Below are 22,256 nucleotides of genomic sequence, written 5' to 3'. Positions count from 1 at the left end.
AATTAGGAAAAACGGGAATGGTCATGCGACCCACCAGCTCATTTCCCGCAACAGAACCTATGCCGTCACATGGGCTAAGCTCTACGATTGGCGGAGGCCGGCAAAAGCAAACGCATGTTAGGCAGGGCTTACAGCTTGCATAGCGAGCTAAATGCCCGTGAAACATACTGCACATTCTTTTTATGACAAAGAACGGTGGAGTAAACGGTTGAAGGTCCGAACGAACTCGCAAGCGTGTGCGCCAATGCGTACGAAACTAGCGCGCCGGCCGAGCTCGACATCTCGCCGTCGCGCAGACGAATTTTCGGGTTCGAGGCTCTTCGGGGCCAACGAACCGTTCCAGCACGCACAGCCGCGACCTTGCTTCGTATCGTAATCCCTTCACAGGAGGTTGGCCGTCATATCGCCAACCAGCAAAGGTAAAAATAGAAACGAGGGGAGTAAGGAACAGCAAGAAGCGAGGAGATAGTGCCAGTCGTCGCGTAAGTTTCGAATGGTGTTGGTTTGCTGCTGTCGTTACGAGCTCGTTTCCAGTTTACAACCACTGAAAACTTCAGTTTGTTCAGTTACGGCAGGGACCCTTACGTTAGCTCACTCCTGGAACATGCTGGCGCTCGTTGCCGACTTCGTCAAATCGCTCTGACCTTGGGGAAAAAAATGCCGTAAACACCGCGCATTGACGCTCGCATCTTTCTGGTCGAAGCAGAGAGCTCGCGCGAACGGCTTTCCATACACGACACCGGCCAACTGGCATAAGTGATACTGCTACTGAAATTTAACTATTATTAACCGTAATCAAAATACGGCACATACGTACCAGTCTATATTCGTCCGTCGCGACGGGGCTGACGAGGCAGCGGTGCCGACGGCTGGGCGTTCGTCTGTTGTGGCTATCGCGGAATGGTCGCTTTCCCGTCCACCGCGTATCCCACAACCCTTGCCGCTCGTGCACTTAGAAGCATTGAGCGTTTTTGTGGTGTGAGGTTGTTAAATGCAAGCCCGAGCTCCTCGGCGAGAGTTTTGTTCTCCGGATCAGGCGATTCCATGACTAGGGCTGCGGGTGCACTAGGTTTTACTAGTATTTTTAAAATGGCCGCCGTCTCGATCGACTCCCGCGTGTGGGTGCTATATGGAGTCGACATACTAAGTATCTGTTTCATGGACCGGCTCTATGACGCCATTGTACACGTCACGGAATGTTCAATTTTAGCGGGAGATTTAAAATTTTGGCTTAAATTGCCTTATTTATCAGTGAATAAAGCATCATTTGCTTCCGGGAAAGCGCTTGGGGTACTATGAAACACCAAATCTTTCGAATAAAACAAACTTTTGTTTTCTCTTCATGGCTCCTTTAAGCAGGTGGGCCATGCTGCTACAGCAATGAGCGTACTCCGAAGCAGTGGTTCAACAACACAGCGGTTTATTCTCTGCTCCCAACAATTGAGGTCTACGGTTGAAGAAATTGAATTGAATGCCTGCATACGCCGCTGTCTCAGACCAGCGACCACTAGGGCCTTGAGAGGGCCCGGCTGGCCAGCGAAATACAGGGTATCACCAGCACCTCACTCAAAGCAATAAAGTTTATTCATCGTCATCATCATCATAAGACATAGTTTCAAGGGTGGAAGGTGGGCGGAGTTAAAGGCGTGTGCCAAGATTTTCCTCTTGGCAGCCCACTTTTCTGACGGAGGCGAAAAACGAAAACGCCTGTGTGTTCGAGATTTCGGCTCACGTTAAAGATACCCAGGTGGTCAAAATTAATCCGGAGCCCTCCAGTATGGCGCGTCACATCGCCTGTGTAACGTCGGCGCATTAAACCTATCAATCAATCAATCAATCAATCAATCAATCAATCAATCAATCAATCAATCAATCAATCAATCAATCAATCAATCAATCAATCAGTCAGTCAGTCAGTCAGTCAGTCAATCAATCAATCAATCAATCAAGCAATCAATCATTCTTCGCAACCTCATTTTTGTGGGTATGTTAGAGGGTGGTGTAAATCACAGCAGCAAGTGCACGGCAATGAATTGCTAATAGCAGAGTCCTTCAATGCTTTTTCATTGAAGGACTCTGCTAATAGTAAGCGCTGCCCCAACCTTCGCTTATCCGTGATGTATTACGTTACTGGACAAGCAGTCATTTCGTCAATAATGGCGTGCACAAACATGCAGAGATAGGAACCATTCTGTGGAAATTGGAAGTTTGGTACCGCTAAGATCATTTCAGGCGTAAAAAAAATAAAATAAAACACAGTGGAAGAGAGAATGCCTCGTGCGTGTCGAAGGTGGAAATGTCGTCCACCTTGCTGAAATGGCAGATTTAGTAACTCAGCATTGTAGTGCTTCCAAAAACTCGCTATCAGGGTCAAACGAAACGGCGGGGCAGAAGCTTTTCTGGAATAGCAAAAAGAAAAACGGAAACACTTTGCGCATGCGCGAGAGCTATAAAAGCACGTTGCTTTGCCTTGACGCTGTTCTGTGCGACACTTAGCAGAAGGGGCGTCTGGCTGAGCGTCGCTTCCTCGTCCCTCTGCCGTGCCGTGCCTCGTCCCTCCGCCCTGTCTGCTGCCGTGCTGCTTACAAGCTTCCCCGAAAGGTGAGTGTTCGCCTTGAATAAACAAACGTAGAATCAGAAGGGAAACTTGTATGTCATTATTTTTGTTAAAAGATCGCGAAGGTAAATTTTAAGAAAGCGGTTAACGTTCGACTCGAATGTGAGACGCATGCGAACGTGAGCACCGTGACAACTCTGACAACAATGTGCCTCAGGAGCTGGGGCTGTTGACGTCTCCTGTCGTCGTCGGCGTCGTAATCGTCGTTTCATGTAGTCGCGGTGCTAAAACTCCGGGAAACTCTTTCACGACTCGTGCTAGAACGTAATGCGTACTAAAAAAAAACACCGGAACACTCGTTTATGCCTCGCGCTAGAGCTTTGTGCTTCAAAGACACTTTTACAGCAAAGCTGTGTACCCCTGCCCCCCAACGGTTTCATCTCCGTTGGCAAAAACTCCAAGGCGCCGAGAATACACTTATACACTGCACGCTTCGCCTCTCCCCAGGTTCCACGTTAGTGGAGATGGCCCGGTATTTTTCGGTGGCTTATCCGCCTTATGGTCTGTGTGTCGGGCTACTATAGTTCGCCTTTCCGGCATAAAGGTTCTGGGGAAACCTTTTTATTATGCCTACCGATTGGATCACACTTTGGATTAAATAAAACCTATCCTTACCACTTCTAGTCCTAGCTACGGAATATCGGTCTGGGGAGTGACGAATGAAACTAATTACAAATTAATACTTACGATGGAACTCCGCATATGTTCAAATTATCGGGTGTTACGCCAGCTTCTGGAGGGGTTCTTTAATTTTTCCGTACGGTATGCGTAGAGCTGATTAAATTGCTTACATGAAGCTGCTACAAGCTAAACACAAAGAACCTGCGTGCCATTATCAACGACACTAGCTGCAGTACCCTTTCAGACTTCATGAGACACACCCCTGAAATGCGAACTACGGTGGGTAGTTTGTTTCAGTGTACTGACATTTTAACATAGTTCATATCAACTGCACTACAAACAAATTTAAAATACAAGTGAAATGTTTGCTGAGAAATAGTTCGTATTTTACATGGTTCAACTGTACTTATTGCTCCAAATTCACTTTTTCAGTGCGCAAGTTTCGTGTTTTGTTTTTGTTTAACGAGATAAATTTTACATCTTTTATATTCGCATGTGTACATTGCAATGATTCCTTTGAATGTGCTCTATTCCTGCACGCAGTTATAGTGGACATGTGCGCCGCAACGGAACTGTGCGCAATTAGCTGGGGCACCCGCCGCGGTGGCTCAGTGGCTAAGGCGTTGCGCTGCTGAGCACGAGGTCGCGGGTTCGATTCCCGGCCGCGGCGGCCGCTTTTCTGATGGAGGCGAAAAGCAAAAACGTCCGTGTGTACGAGATTTCGGCGCACGTTAAAGATCCCCAGGTGGTCAAAATTAATCCGGAGCCCTCCACTACGGTGCGCCTCATCGCCTGCGTTGCGTCGGCGCGTTAAACCCCCACAATCAATCAATCAATCAGCAATTAGCTGGGGCGTCGGTCAGGCGTTCGCAGCGTTCATTCATCGCACACCCGAGAAAAATGAAATTAAAGTAAAATTATATTTTTTGGTTACTTGGCGGCCGACCTAAGTTTGAAGCCAGCTTCATTGTAACGTCATTGCGCAGTTGGTTTCTTGCGGGTTAAAAAAAGGAACTCTGCTTAGATATTTAATCCGGCCATGCGTATACGTACGGAACTGTTTTGTGCCGGCAGCCGACAGAGTAGGCTGTGCGAAATTGTTGCCGGCACTGCGCACCCCATTGGCTGGTCGCGACCATGTGACCATCCTGTCGGAATTTTTTCCGGCAGTCGGTATTTGCTCTTTACCGCGCGGATTCATTTTTCTCGAGCATGCTTTATTATCTTATGCATTTCAAGCAAACGTCTAATCTTACCAATCCTAACCAGCCCAACACATAAAGGCAGGTCTCGAATAAGCAATAAAGACGGAACGCCTCCAATGTACCGAGCGGATGTATATTGCCCAGCTTAGTTTATGAATAAACAGCGTAAATAAGACGAGACAAACTTAATAAAAATAAGACCGAAACACGGATGAAGGCGAGATCGCGATCATATATTTTGCGATCAAACCAGAAGCGCAACCACTGCGCCACGCTGACAACGTCTAACTCCGCCCCCTGCAGAGGCAGGCATACCAGTCACAATAAAGTAAGCCACAACCAATCAGAAGATAGTGCCGGCAAAATATCCCTACCGGCTTAAGTGCCGGCTGCCGGCATTATATCTACTTTCTACACGTACAGGGTCTGTACGGTCGATGCGGGTAAGCAGTGGAGCAGGGCGTTTTGGGACTGTTTTGGCACTCATTTGGCTCGATAAACATTGTCCACTTTACTCTTAAAATTCGGCCGTATTTCATGTGGGCTGGCTGGGAAGTAAATACGGGTCACAGGCTTCCTTTTAGCGATTTTCATTGAGGCGCCTCCGGAAATTCTGGGGAAAAGCAACATGAAAGCGGCATTGAAACACTCCTCACAGCACTTCAATATTGACATTCATTATTCCTGAGCTCGGCAAGTGCACGTAGAAAAGACTCGACTGGAGCGCTCACTTTGAACGGGCTTTATGTAGACAGAGGGAAAAGCAGGCTTTGAACGCATATGGTTGATATGCTTTTAAAGGCTCTTCAGCATTAATCTTGCCTCAAGGTTTGTCAGTCTGCCTATGAAAGCCGGTAATAGCATTGCAACGATCTCATTTCTTTTACGTAATGTAGGCTCAAAGGCCGCAGATCAAGAGCAACGCGGTGGTTCGCCCAATCAGCAAATTCTTATTATTTTTTTTTCAACGCAGTGCAGCCCAATCGGGCGATCACAGGTGTCGGTTTGTGCGCAAGTGTCGAGAGCAACACGCTTTCCTGTAAAATAAAAAGAAGGAACACGTTAAACAGAGAATTAAAGCCGTTCCACTCAATATGAATGCTGCCGGAACTGCAGAGCAGTGATTCTGCATAATGGCTTGTAGCGCTGTTATCCGCTCACTGCTACCACCCAATGCAACCCAAATTTCCCGCCTTCGCAGTGCTCGCGCGCCCCCCTGCCTGAAACTGCGCAGGCGGGAGTTCTGTTCTTTTTGTGCTTGCTTTTCCTCCCGCACTTTCTGGCGTTGTACTGCCACTTTTTTTCGCTTACTATCGTAAAAACCAACCCAACGGGCATTCCTAACTAAATCAACGCGGGCGCTGCCGGTTAATTACGCATATTTTGCCTCAAATGCACCTGCAGTTTTCTTTACGCTAAACAACGGGGAGATGTATGACAAGCGCCAGCGGTTTACGAGTTTCGAACGCTTATGACTATATAAACCGCTTGGCTTTCGAAGCCTCCGGGTTACGCCGCGACGACGGCACGCCGTGTGGCTGTACTTGGGTCCAGCGAGCTCGCTACAAGGCGAGCCCCTAAAGGGTTCTGCAATTACAGAAGGGTGGTAATAACAAACACCACGAAAATGAACTGAAATTACACCAAACGCAGTCTAAAGGCAGTAATGACACTAATGACCTAGCTACGCTGGCTAGTGAGCTCCATTTTGCAATTGTTAGAGTGAAGAAGCTACACTGCTAAATGGTGCAATGCTAAGTTAGTGGCAATTTCTAGTCCCATTTTAAGTTTAGCAGGAGTCAAACAGTTGTTCGTTCGTGAATCCTGCAGTGTGTTAATGGGATTATGCACCTTTCAGAGAGGTTGTCACGGTAGTAGAGAATAAGATGGTGTAAGGTCGAGGCGTCGGAAGTGTATTGAAGGGGGGGTGGGGGGGGCAACTCGAGACAATAGATGTTGATGATGATTATTATGACAATTTCCCGTTTCTAAAAACCGTGGTGTTTTTTCGCTGTCTGAAATGAATAGTTCATTTTCTAAGAGGTCGGCCCTGGCTTTTCCAAATGAACCTTGAATCACGCTTTATTTTAAGCTACAGCTCTTCATCCTCTTCGGAAATCCCACAAAATGTATTAAAGTTAATATTTTAGTTGGAAGGAGCAATCATACCTCCTGTGTGGCACTTAAACTGCACTCGCAGGTGCCTTCACGCGGAATGCAATTCACGGTGCTAATACAATCATAGGAAGGAGCTAGGCCATTTACTTCTCCTTACCGAAAGAGCAAAACTCCAGTTGATATGTTAGTAATAATTGTTACAAGAAAAGAGACAAGGTGAATTGAGAATCGAGTAATACGATTAGCCTTGGCACACTGGTCTTGTGTTATCGCAAATCGACGCAGTCGTATATTACGCCTCGCGCTTTGGAGAACCCCAGAAATATTTTTTGCTTTTGTTTCAGAGCCAATATTTTTGTTACCGTGCCAAGACCGGGGGGGGGGGGGGGGGGGGGAGGAGGCTGGCCGCTGCGGTGGCTCAATGGCTATGGCGTTGTGCTGCTGAGCCCAAGGACGCAGGTTCGATTCCCGACCGCGGCGGCCGCTTTTATGATGGAGGCGAAACGCAAACACGCCCGTGAGCTCGAGATTTCGGGGCACCATAAAATATCCTCAGGTGGTCAAAATTAATCCGGAAACCTCCACTGCGGCGCGCCTCACCGCCTGTGTAGCGTCGCCACGTGAAACCCCATAACCAATCAAAACCAGAAAAGGCTGAACACCTTCTTTTCGACAACCAGAGGGTGAAAGAGCTACAGCCGCCCCCCCCCTCCGGAACACCTAGCTGTGTAAGGTGGCAATTATGAGAAGTCTTAGCCAAAGCGGCGGTATATATGATAGTGATGATAAGGGAGGAATGAGGTGGACGCGTTAGGGTTGGGGGCGTCAGGAACATCTTGGTCTGTTGGGGCTCTCGAAGTGAGGCTGGTGCACCTCTTGTGAAAGTGGGTTAAGCCGTGCGGGGAGAAGCGAAATGTTTTCGTTTGAACCGATTTGAGTGTGTTAAGGTTCCTGATAGTGCGGACGTAAACCGCTCAAATGAGTGATTTATGTACCAATAGTTCTGTAAGTGCATAGTTTCGCCCATGATGCGATTTAGATGGCCTAATTTTTTAGGGCTTTGGTGCGTGTGTATGCTTTGGCCACGATATATGTTAGGCAGAAGAAGGCCTAGCTACTTGTAATCCGACATTAGCTCTACGGAAGAACCATGGAACGATTAGACAATTAAGCAAGGGCGCATTTGCTTGAACGTAGTGACTGGTTTTATTCATTTGCGGTTGTCGCACTTGCAAACATTTTATTGAACAAAATGTTCGATATGCCTTTGTAAGCTAGTCTTCCAGCTTTTTATTACGAGCTGTGCTAACCTGCTGTTGCTAGTTCGTGTGACGTCACGAGTAAGAGTGCTGAAAGGCGCGACACCCGTTCTTAAAAGTTCCATAATGTGCTAAAACAAATTGGTTCACATACTTGCTTCCGGCAAGATTTCGAGCGCCCGCTTACGCTGTTGCACAAAGTTTGGCGCAAAATTAAGCTGCACGCGCAGCGAGAGTGCATGAGTAAAAAAAAATTATATAGCCATATGACAGCACGCACAACTTTCTAGGGCGCGTGCGGCTGTCTTGCTACCGTACCGACCCAGACTCCAAGGAAGCCAGACTACGGAAGGCGTGTCTGACGGATGTCAGCGAAAACTGGGTCATGCTTGCCACTCTAGACGGCCGCGACGAAGCTGACGGGCGTCGAACAACTTAACGGCATGTCGATGCATTAGCTCTTTAAAGTTTGACCTCCGAAAAATTTTCAGTTGTTTTACTTTAAGCGGGCTCTGAATAAGTACTACACGTCTAATTAACCATGAAACGTTGCAAAAAGTTTTGCGTTATATTTGCAACACGGTACCATTTAGCAGGTTTATAAATAAGCAGCCGTAACCGAAACCGAAAGTGAACCTTAATTTGGGTTAATGGCAGCTACATAAATAAAACTAGCTAAAATTACTAAAACAAGCATAATTTTAGTACAAAAATTGTTTGCACTTGCTTTTAATTTGATTTTAAGTGCAACACGTTTACGCAGTTTTTTACCGCTACGAGTCGCATGGCACTTGTGGGGAATTTCCCCCTCCTTCATCCATGCCTTCATCCGTCAACGCTAAAGAACCGCTGGAGAGTTGCGGCAGCGCGAATACTTCGCGTAACAGGATTACCTGTGTGGTTCCTGTACAGTCCAAATGCAGATTCACATTACGTAAGTTGCGTTAAATATGCATTTACTCTGCACGAGACGCATAATCGCTTCCGGCGCAGGACCGTCATCATTGCTGCTTCCGACCGTTTCATGCTTCCGCAAGTTGTAACGGCACTTGAATTCTGTGTGTGCTCGCAGATAAGATTTTTTCCACGTTTCGTTGTTCGTCATGGCCAGGATTTCGGGACACGGCGTCGAGTTTCGAAAAACTGACACCACGTGGCGTCGCGACCTGAAGACACAATTCCTTCTCTCTTGTTCTCTCCCCCGCGGTGCGAGAAGCAGGGCCTTCACACAGGGTCTAGCCGCTCGCGACGGTTTCCCAAACAGGCCAGCTTTTCGCCTTTGTAATTCGCCGAACCAGGAAGGAAAAAAAAAAAAAAAGAGGGGAGCCCTCACAAAACGACCCCGCATGGGCTGCGGTTGGTGCCTCGATGCGCCCCCGCTCTGCGGGCGCGCATCGAGGCACCCTACCCGTGTGGACGGGGAGGGCTCGCCCCGCTCGGGCGCCTGCTTTTTTCGTGGCGCTCGTGCCGCATTTCTCACTCGAAGGAAAGACCCGGGTACAATTTTCTTTCGACTTGTGAAACAATGTGCGTTAGTACGTATCGAGCAGGCTCGGGTCAACTGCAGCGTCGCTAATGAGTTAACTTTTGCCAGTGTCGTCTTGTCGTCTGCTACGGACGCATCGTCTGCTCACCGCGCCGCTCGACCAGCCCGGTGTCCTGGCTATTTCACGGAATGAAACGTGTTGTTGGGGGACGTCGGTTCCGAAAGCCTTTCAGGTCCCATGGGTCGCCTTTTCGACATTAAGGGGTCATCTGTTCAATTTGTCACAGGGCATTTTTTATTTCCTTCCGCTTGCATGATACTTGTTCGCACTTGGCACAACCCCAACTTTTTTTTTTTTTTTTTGCTGTTGAACAACTTGCACAAATTGCGTTGGTACATTGATTCGTACATTAGAATTAATCAGGTGTCTGATATGTGGGCGTCTTTTGAAGACGCATGCAATTAAACGAAACGAGCTTTTCTTTTTCTGCTCGCTTTTAATTTCTACGCGCGAACATTCACACCCGAATTCAGGAAAATTATTTTTCCTATGCTAATATCTGCATTGACAAATAATTTGCAGCACAAAAACATTTTGCGTTATTGTTGCAAAGCACAAGCGGTAGAGCAAGATCATAATCTATTATTTCGGGGTTCATAAAAAACCAAAAATCAAATGCCTCAACCCTTACCTACTTTGCGTTAAGGTTGAGGTGCAAGTATACTAACATTATGAGTAACGGAAAACAAAGAAATACGCAATTAACGCGACAGTGCCAAAACAAGCAGATGAGCATATGCAAGTCTTCGGCAAGTAAAAGAAAAACACGTTATGAATGTTTTCTATTGCGTGGGACGCGTCCGCTCAACGGGCTTTCCGGTGCCTCCAAAGCTAAAAAAGACGCACGCCGGCCCGACGAGAACGCTTCTGAAAAGAGCACGTGCTGGATCGACTTGCACGCGCTAGCCCCTGAGGCAGCTTTGCTCAAGAAGAGAAAGGTGCTACTGATTGCGGGTAGGTTCTTCTTTTCTTTTAGACGTACACTAAAATATTTTAATACTCCCCGCCCCAACCACCGGCTAGTGTGCGACATGATCAGTGAACAATATTCTTGGACTAGCGCTCTTACGTGAAACGCCCTGTCCGTCATACTACCTGAAATGGGGTATGCTACCGTACTGTAAGTAGTATTTTTATTTACAGTACGTTCCCCGGGTATGTGCCGAGTCATAGTCACGAGGAGAAGATAAGAAATTGGCTGCGTATCTGGTTGCTTTGCTGCAAATGTATACCATAGCCTTCGGCCGCCCCCGCCTCGTAACATCCTCCCCTCTCCCCCTCACGCTGTTCTTCTCCCCCTGCCTGCCCCATAATTAATGCAATTGAAGTTTGATGAATTAGATTCATTTTTCCCTCGTTTTCTTGGTTCGCGCGCCACCTGTTGGGACCTTTTCTTTCAATTGTTCTTGGAACAGCGCCTCAAAAAAAAACCTCACCCCGCCTGGGTTCCTGGCTTCTCTACCTACGCTTCCAAGAGCTGCTGAGGTATTCGTGAACAAGTGCCACTCCCTAACCAAAGCTGATCTGCACCACCTCATTTGGTTTTGCCCCAAATTAACTCGCTATAGAAATTTCTCTGCCCCCACCAACGATCCCGCGATAGCCATAGACCCTCACTCCGTGGGCACTCCCATCCTTCACAAGATTGCTGTATTCGCAGTCACAAGCGGTCTAGCACGAGCTGTATAGAACGGCCGGTCTGCTCCCCTTCCTTACCCATTCCTTTGATCCTATTCCCCCAACAGGCCTAGGGCCAGCCTTGCCCCAAATAAAGGTTTCTCTCTCTCACTCTTGAGGAGACATCTTTCTTTTATTATATTTACTTTTATCTGGCCTGTTTTTGACACCGTCTTTTACCGCATTTTTATTAAAACCAATCGCACGTCTATTTTTGAATAAAAGAACGCTGCTGCGGCCAGTTATGCACTAATGTTTTGCCTCAATTATGCCTAATGCTTTTTTAAAGACGATAGTCTTTCTTGGGCTACTTAAACGCGATTGATTGATTGATATATCTTTATTTGGCGAGCATGAAGCGCAGATGTTAGGGCGCCCGCCCGGTGGACGGCACCGATTCAGCCACCGGTTCAAAAGTTATAAATATTATTAAACAAGACGCTTATATACGCAAAACCGTTCCAAACTTCTAAAACTGCCAAGATTTGTCATACATGTCCCAATAATATGGCGCGAAGGAAACCCCAGGTACATTTGAGGCAAAATGTAAGCACATAACCGGGATTACGCGCGTTCTTTTAAATAAGCATAGACATGGCCTTGGTTTTCACGATAGCAATTTAAAAAAGAGGCGTTAAAACAATGGTTTGACCAAAAAATACGAAAAGAAGCTGGCGCCCGAGCCTCGAGCTCGAGCGCAACCCTAAGCCGAACAGTAGCAAAGGTTCCAACAGATGGCGTGCGAGCTCTGCAGCGCGGGAAAAGTGGATTTAATTTAGCTACCCTCCATCGCGTCAGACGCGCGAGGAGTGAGAGAGGGGGGAGGAGAATGTATGAGACGGCAGGGGCTGCAGAAGACTATCGCCTTTCGACGACATTTGCAGCGAAGCGAGCAGATACGCGGCCAAGTTTTTCTTCTGAACAATATTGACACGTAGAAATATATGCACTCCGCCAGGTTCAGTAGCTTGGGACGGTTTTGCCTATATATACTCCTTGTTCCAGCATTGTTTCATGTTTGGCCCAGCGGCTGAATCGAGTGACAGACGGACAGATAGACAGACAGGAAAGAAAAAAGGACGATTGAGAGTGCACGTTCGGCAACTGGACACTAATGCTTTCTCAATCACTGTATCATAAAAAAGTGCTTAGGTGTCCTCGGAATTTACACCTAGGAAAAAGAGCTGCAATTATTGTGTGTGACACCGAAGGGTGCACAGAAAAGGCACAGTTCAGAAGCTTGGTGCGCAAGCTTAGCAATAGACGTCTTTTTTTGGAAGTGCCTACGTTTGAGCAAGTTTTATTTGTTACAAGTCTTAATGAAAACCGTTTCTTCAGCTCATTTACACAAAGTTTCATGAACGACAGCATAAAGCTTTAAGAGCTGCATAATTTGTCCCTTTCGACGTCAGTGTAACATTATATGTGCCGTAACATCGTTAAATATCTCTTTTTGCGCAGATGCAAGGCGCCACACAAGGCGGCAAGAAGCTGCTCTTTTTGTGACTTTCTTAACCCTCGCCCGCGCCCCTAGAAAAAAATAAGATACATAATAATTGGTATTGCCTAAAGGAGTTATTAAATAAAGCTCTAAAAAATCTCAAATTCTGACCGAAAACTTTCAAAGCATAAACACAAACGATGCAATCAGTGCGTAGACAGTCATCCATAACCTAATACCTACGCAAATAATAAGTTGCCGAAAGTTTCACACAAATAAGCACACAAATCCGTTCGCAGAAAAGTTGGCGTACGAAAATGTCGGTGCACCGGAATGCTTGCACCGTAACATCCCGCATTGAAATGTTCCAGTACATCGAAATGTCCTAGGGCCGTTCATAGGCGTCTAAATAGTAGTAACTTGGAATCCCAAACATCAATGCTCAACATTGGGGTTAATTTCAGGTGCAGCACTACCATTGCGTTCGTATAATTCACGACACTTTAACTGTAACAGTGTGCTGTAAATGTATAATTGCTTCCATTTCGGTTAAGCGCCATTGACTTTTTCACGTATATGCATGCTTCTTACGGCGTCGTTTATACTTTTTATAACCGTTTTTAACGCATATCAGTTTTTAGCTGGTGCTGTTCTGATGGAAGCGCCTTGGAAGCAGTGGAGCGGGGCCACAATTTTAATATTTACAATTAACAAAATATCAAACACATTCTCTAGAGCGCACACAAGAATGAGAAAATTCGCAAAGCTTAAAGGCAACAAATATTGAACAAAAAGCTGCGGGAAAAAAACTGCGAAACTACGGCAATATACTGGGAATTTTTCAAAAGGATGAAAAACAATTAATTAAACTTGAACACACCTCTAATTAATATATTCCCTCTGGTAAAAAGCGTTTAAATAGCATTGGGATGAATGGTACATAAATTGAATAAAATAACAATTTAAATGAAAAAAACCAACGAACATTGGTGAATCTATAAACCGGCATTCGAGAAAACGATTTTTGATAAAACGGACGCCGCTACGATATAATAGCGTTAAAAAAGCGGCGCTCGTTCAGCTCTTGGCAACCCCCCTTGCGCCATAATTTCAGTCTCAGAAACTTGAAGATAGTGCTTTATTTTTATTTATTTACTATTTATTTCATACTTCCAGCCTGAGCGCCAGGCCTTAGGCATGTGTGGGAATAGATATATACAGTAACAAGGACGGCATGATTACCTGTATACATAAGAAAAACACAATACAGCAAAAGAAGAGAAAACGCTAAACAGATTACAAATACATTCATACTAATCCGTATGTAAAAAAAGACAAAATGGCATACCTGCGCGCAAACATATACGTTTTACACCATTTAACGCATCACTGCAGGAAACCGTGCGGATAACTTATTTTCACATTTGACACCGTACTAACATAGCGTTATTTGCCACCTCAGAAAAAAGAAAGAAAACGAAGAAGTAAAAACTGTACACAGTAGCGCGTGTGGACACGTCGTAGGTCCTTCAGGCACAGTTCTTGTTCTGGAAAGTCTTCCCCCCCCCCCCCCCCTCACCCCGAGCGAAAAAACCAGGGGAGCACGCTTTGTTTGCTCTGCGCAATCTAAAAATGAGGAGGGGGGACAGTCAAGTCAGCCAAACCTTTTCAGTGGCAGCAATTATCTCCCCCACCTCCTTGGGATAAACCAGAGGAGCAGGCCTTGTTCGTCCTCGTGCACACTACCGACTGCCTCTTTGTTACTCTCAGCGACAACAGATGGGAACCCTCCCTGGTTCCGCTGAGGAGAGGCGAGTGTTGTGTTGGGTGGAGACGGTCCTCCTCTCCACTCCTTCCAGGAAAAAGGAGGGGGACGGGGGCGCCACGTAGCGTCAGTTTTTCGAAGTTTGTGGCGATACGCCTCACCCCGGGCATGAAAAGTGTTGCAGGGAACCTACACAAACAACGTTGCAAAAAATCTACAATAACAGGTTTGTAGCCCACAACCTGAAGTACTCAAACCCGGGAGTCGTTTTTTCTATCTGTTTTCTGAGCGCCACAATTTTGTGTTAACTAGTGCGGAACGACCTGAAATCCAGCCTGTTCTCATAGGCCGCAGCAGAAAAATTTTAGACTGCCCGGGAACCTCGTGAGTTAGTCGTACAAGCCCAATATTTTGCCACGGCATGCCGCTAGAGCCATGCTACGGATATCCCGGAGTCGATTTTTCTAGCTGTCTTCGTTATTAAACGGCGGCCGTTTCTTTTTTCTGCCCCATTCAGTTACGCCCCGGACGGGCGAAGCGCCGGGAGAGGGGCGCAGTCAGGTTTCCGCGGCGCGTGTCCCTCAATCCTGGGGATGTCCAGATGAATAACTGGTCGGGCGCGAAAACGAAAAAAAAAAAAATCCAGAACCGGCGCAATGCTCCGCCGTGCTAGAGAAAGCGCCAACGACGGTTGCGAAATGGCACAGCTTTTTGACAGTTCTGAAACCGTCCGTCCGTGATAGCTAGAGAAGCTACGACAAAATTCTGGAGTCTTCTGGCTGCTTAACGTGTTGCTAGCTCATTGCAACACGTCCGAAATATTTAATTTTCTTTTATTTACAAATCGCCCTGTGCGACTAGTCTGACCTCAATTTTAGACAACTGTCCAATCGTCTTCCGAGTCCGTATGCTATTATTCAAGGACTATGCTATATGTACTACGTAGTAAGTCCCACCACTACCCATATAGCGCCATCTATGAGGCGCTGTCGGAAACGCTCCCGAGCTTGCTTGGTGGCGGGCTGACGCGACCTCCGTACGAACGGCAACGTACCTGGTTTCGGTCACGGCAAAGTTTGCGCTGTAGTCATGTAGTTTATTTCAGGTAGACATGAAATAGATTATGGCTGCCCACAGGGCCGTTTACGACGCGTTTGAGCTTTTAATCGAGGCAGGAACAGAAATTACGCGGGCAGCCGGTGCACAACATACGGTTAATACGGTGTTGATCAACATATCGTATGTTGGGTCGGGCCGGCCGCGTCATTTTTCCTTTATTTTATTTTTGAGTTTTGTGTAAGCAAGTATGTGTAGCCCGAAGCTGTTCATTCCTGGGTATGCCAACTCTCTAAATATCCCATGGCGGCTTTATTCGTCTTAAAGATTTCTCAGGCGCCAGATTGCTCATATCTCGCATGGTCTCATGTCTGCAGTCGGTACAATGTCTCATGTTCGATTCCCGGCACCCAAGGCTGCGTTCAATTTACGATGAAGGCGAAAAATTACTGTGCGTACCCGATGTTTAGATCAACACTGAAGATCCCTGTGTGAGATGTCTACAGCGCTGCCCCGTGCCTCTTAGCGCGTTGTGGTTTCGGCGGCGCCCAAAACACCAGTTTTAATTGACTACGCAGCAGTTAACTAAAGCATGTTCTACAGGAACTCCTGAGGAATATAGGCACGTGCTGAAATTTGCATTCAGCTAATTAGAGCTATGCTTGTGCTTACGGGCCGGTCACTGTCCCGTCCGGCTGTCGAGAGGCCTCGGAATCCTGTGCTTAACCCCGAGTCGAATCTTGGAGACGCTGCACAGTCCCACAAGGCTGAGAACCTCGCATCCGGTGTAAGGCTTAAACTTTGTCTTATGTGGGTTACCAAGTTTTGCATGCTACACATTAGTAGAAAATTCTCTGAATTTGTTTTTTTTTTTTTTGCATGTTCTGTTTAAAATGGTAGGAAGGTTTCAGTTTCTGGCGTCTGCAATTACTACTTCAGGCAGAAGTTAAAAAGCAATCCTCGCCAGAATTTGTTTACGGGTGCTACCTAGCTAGCAGCCCATGTTTGCCTTCCATAAGGAGCAGTTGCATTCCCTGTCCTCGGAAATTAAAAACTGTACGGTTCCCTGATGGCATGCTCTTACTAGCAAGCCTGCAACGCCTCCTGTGAATGTTCTGCCTCTTTTCAGTGGGCCTCAGTGGTACCATGCATGCTCTGCAATGCAATGGCGTGTAACTGTTCTTATACCTATCATAGTTTGACGCACTTACCGTATTCAATACTTGGCGCTATGCTGCTGTTCCAATGTCTCCATTTTAAGTGGAGTTAGCTCCCGTACACACGACTCTTAAATGAGCCACTCATTTGCCGAAGTCAGGGGCGCTACTAGTCGTAACAAGTTCTCGTTTTCGAATTTTTGCTGTGTGTGCGCGCCAATGTGCTGGCATTTGTGCACTGCAGGCCAGCTCTCTGCCAGCCTCCAAGCCCCTGGATGTCGAGATAGAGACGACGTGAATGCTCATATTTGTTTTTATTTTACCCACTGGTTGCTCGAATGGTTGCTGCACACTGATTAATGCAAATAGGGATGCCAACTTTGTGAATGCAATCTGAATGTTGCGAAATGGAAAGCAGACGTATTGTCGACTCGCTATATGTGCATAAGGGGGATATGAAAAAGACATCAGCGAAAAACTGCTGGGCAAAGATATTTCACCCCCTGCTTAGTTTTATGGGCCACCTTTCTCTCGCTGTGAATCTGTTCTCGTGCAGCCTTCCGGTTGATGCCACACTGTAAAACATGGACAAAGGATGGGCAGGGATCTCCTTTGCTCCAGCAGCTTATTCTCTTTGAGCAAACAGCTCAAAGAGAATAAGCTGCAGGAGCAATTCCGTACTGTTTCCGTACACCATTCCGTACTGGTGTTTGCTGGGTAGACCTTGGCGGAGTTTCACATGGGGCGAAGTTTTTGCTGAGCCAGTTCCATCCTTGAAGATGGGCGAGAGGGGAAATGTTTAAGATTATGCGGGATTACGTGTGAAAAATGTGCGAGAAATTTCAGTGCCACAGATGAAATGGCTTGTTAATTTGCCCGACTACGCAGCGAGCCACTATAGCCAGCTGTAAAAGCTGAACGGAGTGCTACAGCTGGTTGGAATAAGCAGTGCGGAATTGCCCGTGACCTTTCCTGCACCTGCAGCAGCATGCCCATTCCTGTAGTCCTTGCTTTGGGCTCCGCGCATCATAGGCAGCTTTGGATGTATCACACTTTGCCTCTAGATTTTGCTGGGATTCAGTGTCTCAAACTTCCTGCTCACCATTATTAGCCAATTGCCAGCTACATGTAGTGGGCTCTCTTTGCTCCCTGGGCTCGCTTTTCAGCACTCCATTCCCATTCCCACATTCCCATGGTTGCTCTTTGCAGTGGCCCGCAAAGGTCTCCCAGCCCCCCCGCGAGGATGGCTGCCACTTCCAGGCTCGGAGATGGGGGACCCCTGCAAGCTGAGTGTGGCCGCCAAGGTTTCCATTTTCGGGAACTGGCCGGTCCCCGAGGCACCAAAGAATGGGGCCGAGCGCGAGCGGCCTGCACGCGTCGTAACTGCGGCCTCCCAGGCAGCCAAGGACATTGAGGGGCAGGACGAGAAGCCCGAGGTCGAGGAGGACGACCTCTCCAAGATGAGCCTGGCTGACAAGCGCAAGCTCTTCGGCCAGAAGGCGAGTTTGGCACTGCTGCGGGCATCTCTCGCGCTGTCTCTTCCTTCGAACGAGTCTCTGTGCTAGAGTTCAAGTTGGCAGTAGTTCATCTAGTGTATCACTCCGCTGAAGCAACACCTGTGATGTCGACACATGTGCGCGATTTGAAACGAGGTTGTGCTTAATGCGTGACATCGTATGCTTTTGTCACCTGGTTTGTTAGCCATTGCTGCAGCAATTTATAAGCGGATTAAACCCCCCCAAAATCATGAAAATGACCGGTGTTGTCACGGTCAGAATACTATGAGGAATGTACTCTCTGCGCCGTGCGGAGGAACAGTCGGCTTCGATGAGACATGGGCCACTTCCGTTGTCATTTTTAAGTTTTACCCAAGTACACTACTAGAATCGGTATCGCTTTGCTAGTCTCTAATACCCCTGTCGCACGGGCACTTTTAATCACGATTGAAGTGAATCGCGATAGAGTTTTCGAGCGCGCTTGACGCACTGCCGCTGCTACACGGCACGTTTCAATCGCGATCGAGAAGTTGCACCGGTTGCATTCGTGTACGCCAGATGGAGCTAACAGTGTACTTTCGGCCGGCGTCTGGTAACTTCGCACGGTCGTGCGTAAACATAACTATGTAAATATTACCTCACGCTTATTTGGGTCAAGTTATTTGACGCAATTTGTGGCGTTAGTTGAAGTTGTCACATTCTGTGCCATTACTGAGCGGGGACGAGAGTATTGCCGCTTTCGTTAGATCGCGCTTGGAAGCCTCGATCGCGCTTGAGAAACCAGGATTGAGTTCAAGCGGGATCAATCTCGATCGCGATTGAAACTGCTGTGTAGCAGGGGCCCGATCCGGATTGAGCTCGATCCGGGTCGACTCAATTGCGATTGAAAGTGCCCGTGTGACAGGGGTATAAGGATCCTGTAGGGAGCGGCAACCACCTTAGCTCTTTAACCCCACAGGTCAAAGCTGTGCCTGCCTTAGGGTGTTGAACTTGCTTGAACACCATCATGGACGCTTGTTTTTGCACATCTAAGACTGTCTGAAATAGGTTTTATTATTTTTTTTCCGTGCCAGATGTGTTTTCTCTCGTGGTTTCTCTTTAGATCTCTATTCTACATCTATGCCTTCATATCGAACTTCCTGTTTCGATCTTTCACTTTTTTTATTTGGGGATCTGAGCTACAAACGACAAAGAAGCAAGGCCAAGCAGAAAACTTTAGGCATGGTAGAGTAGTTTCCATGCACTTGCCAGACTCTAATTTTGCTCATCTTTTGTTGGACTCTAGAATACAAAATGCCAGGCACAGATTTGTGAAACAAATGCCCTGGTGTCCGGATTTGCACACTCCTTGTCTGCTTCTTGCTCACCTGTTGCCTACATTTGTTTGCTATCCAGTCAACTCTTACTCATTTCCTAGCCCTAGCATTAGTGTGCACGTACTTGGAGGACTTAGGCCTGCAAACTGAGTGAGTTGCTACAAGCTCATAGTGAAAAACGCAAAACGTACACTTTGGGAGAGGAAATGGACAACACTGTGTTCCTTCCCTGACGGCAACTGTTGTACGGTTTTATTGCATTTCGAGGATACACTTTATACTTAAGGTGTGAACCAGCAAGGTAATTAGAATAAACTGAATGCAGTGAAGCCTTGCATGTTGTAGGCTGAATTTGACAAATTCTTGTTTTTTTTTAATTCTTCACCTGTAAAAAAAAGTCAGGGAAGCTTGCATTTACGCGCAATACTTGAATGGCGAAGATCTTGTAGGTCGGCATTGCCGGACCAATAGTTAAAAAAAAAGTTTCATTAATATTGTTTATTTGCATAGTTGCGGAGCTAGTAATCGTCGTCATATGCATTGAAGAGGTCGTCGTTTTCTTCGCAGTGAGTAATAAATGCAAAGTCATCCTCAGCATTGAAGACTTCCACCATGCTCTTCTCATGCAGCGGTGACGGGATCTGGAAGTCAAGGAGGGGCCCACTTCTATCCATGTGTCCCAGATGGATCCATAATGGCTTCCATTATGGGATTGCGTGGCAACCATAATGGCTTATGCGGCGGCCCCGGTGACCTCTCCCAACAGGGTCTTTTAAGTTTGGCCTTGCGATAAAGTTTTAGCTATTTTATATATTGTATCTATTTTATATTTTTAAGCGAATCTTACGCGTTTGATTTTCAGCCTATTATTGTGTCACGCATGAGTGTCTTATTGTTTTAGTTGCTGGTGGCGTCGACTGCGGCAAGGCACTGCCCTTGCATGTTTATATGCCCTTCAACATCATTTTCCGCACCTTAAAGGCTGCTGGTTGTAAATCTCAGACTGCCTGCTGCTGTAGCTGTTTCATTTTTGGCGTTATAAATTTTAGTTCATGCAGCCACTTGTTTGCCGTGTGCTCCTTTAGTTAGAAAGAATAGTAAGAAAGTTATTCATTAAGTACAGTTTTCAACATTGCATATTGTAGGGAAAGATAAAAACGCTGTGTTGATGCTGCTGCCCTATAGGTGACAGTCTTGTAGCTTCGGTCCCATTCCTTGCCTTGGTGCCAAGCTCAGCCCATATTTAAGAACGTCAGAAACAGCGCAAGCTCACGGGACGCAGAGTAGGGTGCACCCAACACACGTCGCTGTGGGTGCTTGATAGCCGCGGATATTTAAGTGATAGCTGTGGGGCTGCTCTGATGGTTTAAAGCAGTCGAATAATTTTGGCCTTGTTGTGCCAGTTACGAAGTTTCCAGGCCAGGTTTGTGATAAAATTTCTGTAAAAGAAGCTCGGTGGCCACTTCAGGGGAAACTATTCCGGTCATTGATGTTGCTTATGTTCGCCTAATGCAGTGAGGTTGATTTCCCACAGTGCACTGTGAGACAACTTTGTTTAGTTTAAAGCTTGCTGCCTCTAACAGTGGAGCTGCTGACAGGGCAGCATAAAAAATGTGAACTGCTTGCTATCAATAAAGGGGCATGTAGACAAAACACAAGTTTGGTTGATTCGAAAGATTGGCACGTTAGAATCGATACTGACACCACTTTTAACATAAACTTCGCTCAAATAAGTTACATAATTAGGAAAAAAAGGGAATGGCCATGAGACTCACTAGCTTATTTCCTCCAACAGAACGTTAGTCATAAGCCCTGCCGTACGATTGGGTGAGGCTGGCAAAAGCAAACGCAAATTATCTTGCCAAACGAGCTACTTGCGCTTACATGTAGGGCGCATTCTTTTTATAGCAGTAAGAGTTGTGGGGTGAACAATTAAGGTTACGAACACAAAAACACTGAAGTTGTTAGTGCAGCACTTTGCTGGCTGACACTGCCTAACACAGCCGTCGGACGCGCTGGGCTTTCTGAAACAACACTGACCATCTGACACCAGCGGCACAGTCACTTATGTGACCATGTGTGGCGCCACAGCCGTCAAACAGTGCACGTATGGTACTCCGTCGCTCTGTGCATCGAACGCAGTAACTGCCGTCATAGGCGTGCGCACTGGGGGGGGGGGGGGGGGGGGGGACAGGGGGGGTGGCCGCCCTCCTTAATAATCTGAAGGGGTGGCGCCAAATTTGCCCCATGCCTTAACTCAATCGAACCTGTCCCGTAGGGGTTATGAGTCGACCACGCGTGTATTTTCACGATCATGGCAGCCGAAGAACCCTCAGGTTACCTTCCAAAAGCTGTTTACTTTCAGCCCCGGAAATGCGGGGACTAAAAGCAGGTCGCTGTGAGACACGTTATCGCTTAATTGTCATATTTGCAGCTACTGCGGAGCTTGTCCACCTTCTACTTTTCCTCGCAAATAACTTGCCTAGTACTGAGCAAAATAGGTAAGACTTCGCCCCCCCCCCCTAATCGAGAACCCTGCGCACGCCTATGTGTGCCGTTTTATAGCTCATGCCACTGTAATTTTTGGTTCAGTGTCTCCTAAGCTCCTAAGGACTCCATTCTGAAAAGTGGATTGTGGCTGTTTCAGCGACACAAGATCTACGACCGGTGGCACAAAGCGACCACGCCTAGGCCTAACCTAGCGGGGTAGGCCTAGCTATGAGTAAGGCAGCCCTACCGCCGTGCCGCCAAGATGGCAGGCGCCCCGGTGGCGGTGCCCATGGATTTCAGCTCGCCAGCCGCGATGCACTTCGTCACGCGCAGCGAATCTGAAGAACGGCAAAAGAAACGAAAAATTACCGACAAGGTCTACGCAAAGAAGGCGACCACCGACGAAGAAATGAACGTGCAACGCGATGAAGATTCAGTGGATGACGGACCCTGGCAGGACGCACACTCCCGCCGCCGTCGGCGATCCCGGC

At 47.2% G+C, this 22,256-nt stretch overlaps 1 long non-coding RNA gene across 1 annotated transcript; it reads left to right on the top strand.

Moving 5' to 3' along the window:
• Positions 1–2,450: 2,450 nt before the first annotated feature.
• Positions 2,451–20,874, top strand: LOC144161489 (uncharacterized). The gene is made up of 3 exons (XR_013320482.1): positions 2,451–2,601; positions 17,673–17,962; positions 19,905–20,874. It is a non-coding gene; the product is annotated as an uncharacterized LOC144161489 (long non-coding RNA).
• Positions 20,875–22,256: the final 1,382 nt, after the last annotated feature.

The sequence above is a fragment of the Haemaphysalis longicornis genome, unplaced genomic scaffold (genome assembly GCF_048455015.1).
Source record: "Haemaphysalis longicornis isolate Haplotype H1 unplaced genomic scaffold, Haemaphysalis longicornis Haplotype H1 scaffold_117, whole genome shotgun sequence".
NCBI lineage: Eukaryota > Metazoa > Arthropoda > Arachnida > Ixodida > Ixodidae > Haemaphysalis > Haemaphysalis longicornis.
This window is presented reverse-complemented; position numbering and strand designations above follow the sequence as displayed.